The sequence below is a fragment of the Pinus tabuliformis genome, chromosome J, assembly GCF_031772625.1.
Source record: "Pinus tabuliformis cultivar Carrire ecotype Pingquan chromosome J, CPIR1, whole genome shotgun sequence".
NCBI lineage: Eukaryota > Viridiplantae > Streptophyta > Pinopsida > Pinales > Pinaceae > Pinus > Pinus tabuliformis.
Window position 1 is genome coordinate 142676676 of NC_142295.1, and position 12237 is coordinate 142688912.

The window sequence follows — 12237 nt, forward strand, 5'->3', positions numbered from 1 at the left end:
TTTTCAAAATCTCTATAACATGATTGTATTGGAAATTTTCAAAATTTGTACAAACTGATTGATATTTAAAAAAGCAAACAAAATATAAAAATAAATTAAGTATTGCTCTTAAAAATTAATTTCCATTTTTCAAAAATTCAGTTTAATGTAGAAAAATCTTTATAAATTAATCAATATCTTTATAAACTAGTCAAATTCAATAACACATCTAACTTGGCGACTTTGCATTGGCGCTAGCCGTTTATTCTGCAGCGGGCAGGTGGTGTATAATAGTTTATTGAATTCTAGGCACCCTGCAGGTGGTGTACAATAGTTTATTGAATTCTAGGCAACCGGTTCGAAGAGGACCTTTTGAACGCGCTCTTTAATTTCCATATCATGCGAATGTGTGAAACCGTCTCGTTCCTTGTAAAACAGCTGCATTAATCTTACATGATCAAAAAACAGTCTCCTGCAATTGTTTGGCACGTACTGTTTTGTTTTGAGATATTCGTACTTAAAATCTGCGATGGCATTTTCCAGGAGAGTATAAACATATTCGAGAGCTTCTTCCTCTGATATTTCTGGATGCTCCTTCATGTAACACTGAATGGCAGAAACCACCTCGCCTTGACCTCTCTCCGCCTGCATTAATCAATAGTAAAATTAGTGACCGTCCAGATAAATAAATAAATTGCAAGTGCTTCTGCTTAAGAAGAAAAGATGGATTATAAGAGGTTGAGTGCACTACCTGGTAAGTTTTGGTATCATTCAGCAAACGCCCTATCAAACCTATGAGATATGCAAATTTGGATCGATAATCTATTTGGGAGAGTATGTGATCTGTAAGAAGCTCTCCAGTGAAAAGAACACAAATCAGAATGAGAGTCGGCCCTGATACAGAGATACTAGCGGTCGCTATGTATTCATGGAACGACGGCACAAATTCAGCTTCCGACCATTCTGCTTCGTTCGTGTAAGCTTCAAGCACGAGCTCCCACTGCATAAGTTCATATATAATCAACTTATCTATACTTTCGTGGAAAATGGAAAACTCCATTAATAATATCAAACTTGTAAGTTTAATTATATTATACATACTAAATTTCTAATGTAACCGAGCACGTCATGACCCTGTCTCTCGCGCCCTTCTTGCGCTATTTCATTAACCAGATTGTACAGAGCAAGGAAGCATATTTTCATGTGCTCTTGCATTCGGTCTAACAGAGACAGATCCCATCTAAAACAACAAAGAGTCAGGAATGTGCATGTATATATAGTTAATAATTAGTAATTATTGCATCCAGAGTTATCGAAATTTAGAGGGTTAGTTAAGTGAGTCAAGCATAGAATAATGTGTGACTTACTCTGGTCATTTTAAGTGCAAGAGCTTTAGCTAGAATCTTGTATGAGTCCAGTATAAGTTAGTTAGAGTTTAGTTTTTATTGAAAAAAGTAAAATATGGTGTATGTTTGAATCTTAAATTATTTTGACTTAGTCACTAATTGAAAAATGATAAATACCCGGTTCATTATAATAAATAAAAAAAGAGCATAAATACCTTATAATGGGTTTTTTATAATAAGTTAAATAAAAAAAGATAAATATCTCATAATGAGTTCATTATAGAATTGAGGCTGCTGTGATCTATAATAGATTTATCATAAATGTTTTTGTTGATAATCACATCAAAATTTATTTGTCTAAGCCTTTAGCATTTAGGACCAGTAAGTGTGGTTCATCGTCAGATGAAGAACCAGATCATGGCAGCAAATTAAATAGAGAGATCCATCATGGTAGCTGTTTCTTTCTAGCCGTTTGAATGATGGGTCTTTCTATTTAATTTGCTGCCATGATCTGGTTCTTCATCTTATCTTAAAGATAAACCACACTTGCCAATTCATTATAATCAAATCAAATTTTGTATGATTAATAGAAAAACCAAAACTCTGTATTATTGTTTGTGTGTGAAATTTTGTCTTTCCTCTTTTACCTTTCTATCCTTAAAAAAAACTAATTAGGCTTTTGATCTATTAAATATATATAAAAAAGAAAGAGATTAAATATACAAGGTCTATACCTTTTAAATGCTTCGTTGAACAGCTTGATGTTTTCTAAAGACGCATGCGTGTCATATAGGTCGTCTAAAATGACCAGACAGACGGTAGTTTTGGTAAAAATGGCTCTACACGTAGCGAGCTCTGGTTCAAACATAGTAGATGCTATTGAGAAATATATTTCAGCCACACGGTCGCGGGTGAAATTGAGCTCTGCAAACCCCGATGATTTCCACCACCTTTGAACAATTCGAGACACACTTAAAAAACGAATATGAATTGGAACATTGAATTTATAAGAAAAAAACGAATATGAAAAAAGTCGAAACATTGAATTTATAAGAAAAAAACGAATATGAATTGGAACATTGGACTTAAAAAATAGGAAGCAACACCTTCGAAGCTCGAGAATCTCCTTTTGCTGTATGGACTGCACATTATTGAAGTCCAGTTTGGCCAGTTCCAAATATTTTCCGTTGTTAATGTATGGCATACTGCACCCATCAATAATACATTATTAAAATACTTGACATTAGCATGTTAAAAAACGGCACTATAGACGAAGCGAATGTTACAAATATTACAGGGTTTGTATCTTACGTATACATGGTTTTCCCAAGCCATACATCGTTTGGCCCGTAATGTTCAATGTAGCTTCTAGCCTCCAGTCTTGGCAGACTCCTATGCCATGGATATTTGAGCGCGTACTCCACCTGGAAATAAAATTGCCAAAGTAAATAGAATATTTTTATACGATCATCAATTAATTGCCATAGTTTACCCAGTTTTCAAATTGGTCGGGATTGTTAAAAATGGTCGGAATTCCTTAATAAAATAAAATAAATTAGCAATAAGAATGATTGAATCAAAATTTGAACAGTGGTAAAAGTAAATTCAGTATTAGGTAGTCAAAATTTTGAAATTTCAAAGTGTAATTTTTTTTAAAATGAGGGGGTGAGTCCCTAGAGAAGAAGCTGTATTAACCCGAAATTCAACATTTACACTATTTAGCGAGATTGAATTCGCAATCTACATATATAGAAAAGCATGATTGTTACAATATGCTGCGGAGCAGTGAAGCTAAATAGAACACAATACTAAATAGAACACAATAAGCAGGGTCAAACCCAGGTGGGGAGGCAATAAGCAGCCACCACTCTGGATAAACGCCCAAGTGCTTCGTAGTGTAACTTGTATTTACAAAATCTTGAAATTCAAGACCTATAACTTGAATTCACAAAAAATAGACCAGAATTTCCATAACTTTCGGAAGCAAATTTGAAAACTGGGCTTAATTAATCGGGAATTTTTTAGGTGGCAACAAGACATAGAGATGTTTAAAGATCCGGAAATATTATATTATATACCTCTCCCCGAATGTTCTCTTTCAGACCCCATTTGTCTAATGCGTCCACATTTTCCAGAGCGTTCCGCAGGTACCTTTCGGTACAGAGTTTTGCTTCTTCCATGACCGTTTCTCCCGGCATTGAAACATGTGAGCAACGATTGACATTTAACATGTGTGTTACTCCTCTCTCCGTTTGACCCGAGAAGCGAAAGAACTCCCCATTCTGGTCTCTAAAAGTTTTTAAGACATCTGCCAGAAAAGTTAGTTGATGAGTTTTTTTGTTTTTTGTTGGGTATTTTTGCAATGGGAAAATACCAAAACCAATCAAGCAAATACCACAGAGCCAATGCTCTGTTCCATTTCTTCCAGGACCTTTGCACAGCGAAGCTATTAAAAACAAAATGACTCATAACAGTCCATTACACAGCATAAAACATTTTCTATTGCTTAAAAAACAAAAACTGTTACAACTTTCATCCTCTACGCAGAGAGGGATTCACTGGAGAGACTCTGTCTCTCTCTCACTTCTGGTCTTCCACTGCTGTGGGTATTACAAAACCAATCTCATGCTATCTCTTGCTTTTGCGATGAGCAAGCAATACAATACATCCCTGTTTTCAAATTCTTTTCGCACTGCGGTGCGTTCTATTCATTCCAATGATATCTCGCACTGCTGTGCGTTCATTACAAATCCATGAGCTCTCGCACTGCTGTGCGTTTAAAACAAACAAAACAAAAAAAAACTAACCCACACCACTGTGCGCTGCCGCAGTCACAATACACAACAAAAGAAAAACTACATAACCATTGCCACACACGGGCTTACATAGCCATATATAAAAACATATAAAAAAATATGGCCCATAACCATATTAAATGGCCTCACCAAATTCTACGTAAAAACATATATAAAAAATAACATATGGGACGTATGCCCATTACCACATTAAAAGCCGCCACCTAATTCTACGTAGAAGCATTAAAACCATGTCGTTTCCTCCACGGCGGTCAACCACAAAACGACACAAAAAAAATTTCATTTTGACGCGGGCGGGGTCGGCTGACGTCACTTCAGTGCCACGTGTCGCCACCTCATTCGTCGGGCCCGGTCGTTAAAGTCCGCGCAGATCCGAGCTCCTGACCCGATCCAACGCAATTCGCTTGCCAAGGTCGCGCAAACAAAACGACCTTTATCGTCCGGGGAGCAGGCGGTTTGGCTGTTGTACAATGGACGCGTGGCGCCTCCTGATTGTGTCGGGGCCCCTCCTGCTGGTACAGCCATTTGCGAATGGCGGTGCGGGGAGACCGGGCGGTTTTACAAAAACTGCCCTGCGCTGTTGAAATTACAAATTTAACATTCCCCTTTAATTTCAACTGCTGGGCATTAGGACATACCCAAGCACTTCCTCACATAGAGGGATTCCTTAGTACTGTTGTTACAAAGATATCATCCTCACATAGAGGGATTCACCAACTGCTTCTGATGCAGTTCACAAACAAACAAAGTTGTCTTTCTCTTAATGGAGGGATTAACCTGAAACTATGCTTAAGAGCACCTTCCTCATGACAGAGGGATTCACCATTACAAAGTGCTGAAGAGCACCTTCCTCGTGACAGAGGGATTCACCTGTTATAAAAAAACATCTTCATCTTAACAGAGGGATTTACCAAACAATGCTAAAGAGCATCTTCCTCTCAACAGAGGGATTCACCAAATGACTGCTTCAAATGTAGTTCCAAAACAAACAATCATTGCACTGCTGTGTGTGCAAACTCATTACAATGTTCTCTTATGCTGATGCATATTCTCTGCTGCACTGTTGTGCCAACTTCTTTACTGTGTCTACCCCACACTGCTGTGTCTACACTTGCTGTTGTGTTGCTGCACTTCACTTACATTTCTTTGCAAACTCTGCATTGCTGTGCATTCTTCAAAGACAGAATACTCTGTCTTTTCTGGAACAATTACTCTGTCCCACCTTACAAATTTACACTGCTGTGTGTAAATATTTCTTACATTCACTGCTGTTGCATATATTGCATTTCAATTCAATGAACAACACATTCATTACACTTACATTTACTGCTGTAAACAAAATTTTCTTTTACATGTGCTTCTGTCCATTACCTTTCATTTCTTCAACAAAACTTCATGCTGCTGCATTTTCTTATTTGCATTGTTGTGTGCTTCTCCTTCTTGCCATCATGCTGCTGTCCATAACTTCTTGCTGCTACATTTTTTATATTCACTGTTGTCCATACCCATAACCATAGACTCTGTCATCCCTGGGTTTTTATTTGCTGCTGCATTGCCTCTGCAATTTGCACTGTGGCTGCCTTTTGTTTCATCATACTGCTGTGTGCCCATACACTAACTCTTTACTCTCCATTACTTGCACATAGAGAGAAATCATCCTCACACTGTTTTGCGCTGCATTCTCCACACAACAAAAAAAATTAACATGAACTGCTGCCTTTTCTTTTTACACCCTTGCTTCACACAATCTTAGTCTTCATTCAATTTTTTACACAATGTACTGCTGTGCAGTTCCTTTCATTTTTCTGCTGCCACACATTATCATTCACCATTATGCATTAAAAATATGTTGTCCCTGTTTTTCTTTAGGCATTTCTGTGCATGTTGCATTACATACAAAAAAAACATTACATAAAGGAAAACTACATTCCATTGCTATGCATTTCAATGCATGTGCTCCATAAAAAAATTTAAAACTGTTGTTTTATGTTCTATCTTCCCACTGCTGTGAGGGTTTCCATGCTTTGCATACTTTTCTTATTGCGCTGCTGCACTTCACATTTGAGCGCTGCCCCTTTTTCTTCTCTGCTTTTATGGCAGATTTAACTTCATATTTTTCCCTTATAAAAGGTCTTCATCAAAGAGTGACTGTTAAGACAGTTCAGCAACAAAAAAAATTACAAGCTCCCCTTTAATGTGTGCTTGTCTTCTTTTAGCAGACTCTTCTCAAAACAAATTTAGATCCACTGGGGAGTTCAAGGGGTTTTCAGATTGCCTTTCCTTCCTTCTCCATACTTGTGTAACTTTCTTCTTTTGCATGGGTCTAGCTTGTGTAAGAGCCCATGTCAAGTTACAATCTCGTGCCATATGCCCAATGTTATGACACTTGAAACATTCAACATTGTTCATGAATAACATTTCATGATTTCTTCTAAAATTGTTTCTTGGAGATTTTCGGAGACCACAACATTTATCTTTATGAAATGCTCTACAGTCTTTTGCCATATGACCAAAGTTTGAGCAAGCATAACAATAACCATAAAATGAACTTTGGTACCTGGGAGATGGAGGTTTTCTTGATGCACTTCTGAAGCCTTGCTGCCTTGAGATTCTTTGATGATAACCATTGCCTCTTGCCTCTTTGACATCAGCTACATTTCTTCTTGGAGCTGGTTTTCTGCTTGGAGCAGGATTTCTTCTATTGCTGCCTTCATTTTTCTCCTTGCCTTTGCTGGAACTAGGAGCATCACACCTTCTTTGTGGCTTCTTCACATCTCCTTTGCTTAAAGCATCTTCATGCTTGTTTTAGGGTTCACCTACATACCCAAGTCCTGATTTATCAGATGGAGATCTGTGATAGCTAAGCATGTCATCCAAAGCTTGAGAGCTCTTCATGATCTTGTTCATCCCTTCAACCTTCTTCCTGAGAAGGACAATCTCTTCTTCTAACTTTTCACATTCATTATTTTTCTTTGCTAGTTGTCCCTCAGTTTCTTCCTTGCTACGAGTAGCTTCAGCTGCTACTATTTTGAAGGAGATAATATCAGTCTTCATTTTGGAGATTTCTTCATCTTTTGCTTGAGCGCTCTTCATTTTCTTTTCAGCTCCTTGTGCCTACTTCTTGGCTTCTTGTAGTTTGGACTTAAGGGAGGAGACCTCTACCTTGTACTGTCCAATCTCTTCTACAAGCTTATTCGCTCTCTTGTGTCTTTGTTCAAGTTGACTTGTCAAGGCATCTGCCTGCTTCTTTTCTTCATTCAGCTGATTTGTCATGGATATGACTTCTTCATGATGTTTCCTCTTGCATTGATCAAGCTCCTTCTTGAGCTTGGCGAGCTCTTCATCCCTTTCTCTTACTTGAAGCTTGATGAGGTCAAGCTTTTCATTATCAGCTTCTATGATGGGTTCATAAGTTTCTTCTTGACTCATTGTCATGGTCAGTGCTCCCTTTGTATGAAGGTCATGCAGTCTGTCCCATATATCCTTTGCTGATGTATATTTTCTTAGATTCCTCTTCACTGAATCAGGGAGTCCATCCAAGATAGTCTTTGCTGCTTGTGCATCATACTCCATGGATTCTTTATCCATCTTGCTGTCATCAATCACTGATTCCCAGATTTCACTCCCTTGAAACTGTAAGAAAGCTCTCATTTTTATTTCCCATACATCAAAGATCCCATCGAACTTTGGAACTTCAAATAGAATGTATTCTAATGGATTGTCTTCTAGTTTAGTAGAGGAGGGAGACACATTTTTAGCAGGCTTGGAGGCTTTCTTCTTTGACCTTGCCATTCTTATCTAGGCTTCAAATACTTGACTGTGTTTTTTTTAAATCACTGACTGTTTCTATAATAGTAACACATAGGAAAGCTTGAGGAATACCTTAATCCTTTTCGCTGAGGCTTCACACTGCTTGAGAGCCTTCAATGCTGCAACAAGAGTCCTTCCTTCAGCTTCTTTGAGCCTGGACTAGCTCTGATACCATTGTTGGGTATTTTTGCAATGGGAAAATACCAAAACCAATCAAGAAAATACCACAGAGCCAATGCTCTGTTCCATTTCTTCCAGGACCTTTGCACAACGAAGCTATTAAAAACAAAATGACTCATAACAGTCCATTACACAGCATAAAACATTTTCTATTGCTTAAAAAACAAAAACTGTTACAACTTTCATCCTCTACGCAGAGAGGGATTCACTGGAGAGACTCTGTCTCTCTGTCTCTCTCTCACTTCTGGTCTTCCACTGCTGTGGGTATTACAAAACCAATCTCATGCTATCTCTTGCTTTTGCGATGAGCAAGCAATACAATACATCCCTGTTTTCAAATTATTTTCGCACTGCGGTGCGTTCTATTCATTCCAATGATATCTCGCACTGTTGTGCGTTCATTACAAATCCATGAGCTCTCGCACTGCTGTGCGTTTAAAACAAACAAAACAAAAAAAAACTAACCCACACCACTGTGCGCTGCCGCAGTCACAATACACAACAAAAGAAAAACTACATAACCATTGCCACACACGGGCTTACATAGCCATATATAAAAAAATATGGCCCATAACCATATTAAATGGCCTCACCAAATTCTACGTAAAAACATATATAAAAAAAATAACATATGGGACGTATGTCCATTACCACATTAAAAGCCACCACCTAATTCTACGTAGAAGCATTAAAACCATGTCGTTTCCTCCACGGCGGTCAACCACAAAATGACACAAAAAAAATTTCATTTTGATGCGGGCGGGGTCGGGTGACGTCACTTCAGTGCCACGTGTCGCCACCTCATTCGTCGGGCCCGGTCGTTAAAGTCCGCGCAGATCCGAGCTCCTGACCCGATCCAACGCAATTTGCTCGCCAAGGTCGCGCAAACAAAACGACCTTTATCGTCCGGGGCGGTTTGGCGCCTCCTGATTGTGTCGGGGCCCCTCCTTCTGGTACAGCCATTTGCGAATGGCGGTGCGGGGAGACCGGGGTGGTTTTACAAAAACTGCCCTGCGCTGTTGAAATTACAAATTTAACATTTTTTTTTTTTAAACGTACACTGTTCCAGAAAAAACAGAAATCAACACCTACATAACCAGAGTTCATAGGTTCTAGGTAGAGAAAGTTGGTTGATGAGTTTATCAGGCTGAAAAAATTCAAGTACTCGGCTATTGGTTGGCACAATTGCCAGCTAATAATATAGCTGCCAATACATGAACACATGAAGTCGTTTTTTCTTTTATGAAAAAAATATAATATAGCTGCCAATACATCGGCACTTTGGTTTACCTACCTGCGGATACATTGTATCCATGTAGTCTCAAGATTCGAAGGCCCATGGCCGTAACATCAATGACAGCGACAGCATTCTCTCTCGCCCATCCAATGCCTTTTTCGTCCCAAGGGCTGCACATTAATTTCAGAGACAAGAAAATTCTGCCATTAACGACCTAATGATAAGGACCTGAATCGTATAGAATGCAGCTTAAAGACATGATACCTGTAAACATAATCCAATGCGTTTTTGATCTCCTTTTTGAAATGGCGATCGATCCCTAGACGTTCAACAGTATCAACGGCCAACAGACGTTCCATCAGATCAAGCGGATAGTGACCCGGCACTACATTAATAACAAATTCTCGGTTAGTAATCTTCAACTTAGTTCTTTTTGTCTCTCACAAAAAAAGATAAAATGATAATAAATAAATAAATCAATGCCCTGATCGTAAAATCAAGCTGTACTCATGTTCGTACCATGGTTTCCGAATTTCATTAAAACGAAGTTCAAGAATTCCAAGCACTTGGTGTTCCCTGTACGCATGAATACAGCGGCTGTAGATGCTGGCGAGCCGAGGAATGATCCATCCTTGGATTGAAGTTTGATGATTTTGTGCCAGTCTACTATTTCTTGCAGGCCTTCCAAATAATACAACAATATTGTTGGAGCGGTACAGAAAACATAAGTAGAAATCCTGATTCAAACACCACCATGACAGAGAGTTTAGGTAAACAGTAACATTGAGAAATGGCAATTTTTGTGTAGAAATTGTTTCTGGATCTATCGCATAAGTATGGGTTGTATTGACATTTCCAACCAATATATGTGGGGTTGTATTGATATTTTGAACTAGTAAATGTGGTTTATTATCTCTTGCATATAAGTATGGGTTGTATTAACTTTTCCAATAAATATACGTGGTTTACTATTTCTCTTTTAATGTGGATGATAACCACATATTAGTTTAAAAAATTAATACAATTAATACTTATACAATAAATCCCGAAACAATTTTTACACAAAAATAATGGAAAACCATATGTATTAATTCAAAAGATCAATACAATTAATATTTATTCAATAAATCCAGAAACAATTTCTATACAAAAATAATCGCAAAAATCTAAATTCTGAAATAACAACTTTATCAAGAAATATGCGTAGAAAAGCATCATGATCAGATCAGTTTAATTAAGCAACCATTTAAGCTTAACCAGATCAGTTTATTAAGCAACCTTTTAAGCTTAGCCTCTCGCTTCTGAATTATTTGTTTGATGGATGGCAATTCATAAGGCAAATCCACCCATAGGTTTTTTGCTTCGTTCAACATTGCTGGAAACACAATTTCAAATCCACTTGGCCGTTGATCGTCGGCTTCGTCCTCCATCATTCCAATCTGTTTCTTTAAGAATTCAATACCTGCCAGATGATATTTATGATTTATTAAAAATTATAAATATGGCTAACAGTTGGAATTTTCTATTTATTTAGAATAACCATAATATATAGGTAAAGTAAAATAGTTATTTTTTCAAAAATGTTTTTAGCTATAATTATATCAAAATACATTATCTAAAGGTAAAATAGTTACTTTTTACCTTTGTGCACTTGTGTGTCGCCAGTACGCCATAGGGTGAGAGTAATAACACACGCAAGAGTAGCCAGCCTGAAGAATCCACTGGAGCGTTTGAGGAAAGTGAGGGTGGTCAGAGCCATCAACAGCCGGAATCCTGGCTACCCAACCAGTGTCATACGCAGAGGCATTCGTTTCCCCATCGCCCATACCTTTGAACATACCCTTAATCTCACATATTAATGACTCCACACGCTTCTCGTCCGCCGCCGCTGCCGCCCCCTAAAATTAATAGAATACAGGTCAACGTCAACCGTATTATTTTACAAAGAAAACATTAATTGACGAACAACCATAGTGAATAATAATACTAACCTTGTTCGATGACATTAGGGAATCAATAATATCATCCTTCCAAACTCCCTCAGGGAATTCTCGTTTCGTAAGTATACCAGAGAAAGCGAATCTCGACGGATGCAATAAAAGATGACAAGAAATAAAAATTAAACGAAATCAATGGCTTAAAGTAAAAATCGGAATTAATAGTTTGGCAGGATATACGGAATTAATGACTAATGACTTGGTAGGATGTTGAAAGCGTTTAAATTATTACGAGAATAAGCATACCAGTAGTCATATTATTAGAGTGATTAGAAAGGGGAGCTGTGCTTTCTCCGACACAAGCAATGATCTTGCTTGAACCTGCATACTCAAAAATATTAATAAGAAGCCGAGTTGAAACTAACGCCACATAAAACTTCAAATTATATGCCTGTGCCTACCAGATCGTAGGTTCTGTTTGGTGCCACTGGTTCTGGTATTAAGCGTGATGAAAACACATGGAATGCATTGTCTGCTCAGCTGAGGTGCATTCAGTGTCGTAGGAACGGGAAAATGGAATGACAATAAAGAGGAGGGCATGGCCATTTTCTCAAACACGCCACTAGATTTACCAGAAGCAGAGACTCTGCTCTATTATATGAAATGTTAAGTTCTTGGAAATCGCTATAAATAAATAATTATAATAACGAATCCTGTGTAGGCCAATTTCTGCCACCAATCACAATGGTTGGTAGGATGGTTGAAAAACGGTTTCAAAATTTCTAGATCTCCTCTGCACGCAACTCAACTCTCGACGGACCACTCTACACGCAACTCAACTCCCACAGACCACATACATAATTGAGATGCCTAAATTTGTCTGTTTTTGGAAGCCACTAGCACCTCAAAACCTTTTATTTAGACACTATACT

General features: G+C 38.0%; 1 pseudogene across 1 annotated transcript; it reads right to left on the reverse strand.

Moving 5' to 3' along the window:
• Positions 1-225: 225 nt before the first annotated feature.
• On the reverse strand, positions 226-11964 carry LOC149226039 (monofunctional isopimaradiene synthase, chloroplastic-like; annotated as a pseudogene). Its single transcript, XR_016247711.1, has 15 exons — positions 11767-11964; positions 11611-11686; positions 11360-11429; positions 11010-11266; positions 10647-10830; positions 9888-10105; positions 9633-9753; positions 9426-9538; positions 3404-3633; positions 2637-2749; positions 2432-2530; positions 2060-2275; positions 1081-1219; positions 731-979; positions 226-624 (listed from the first exon to the last, which is right to left on the reverse strand). The product of XR_016247711.1 is annotated as a monofunctional isopimaradiene synthase, chloroplastic-like (transcript).
• Between the last annotated feature and the right edge of the window lie 273 nt (positions 11965-12237).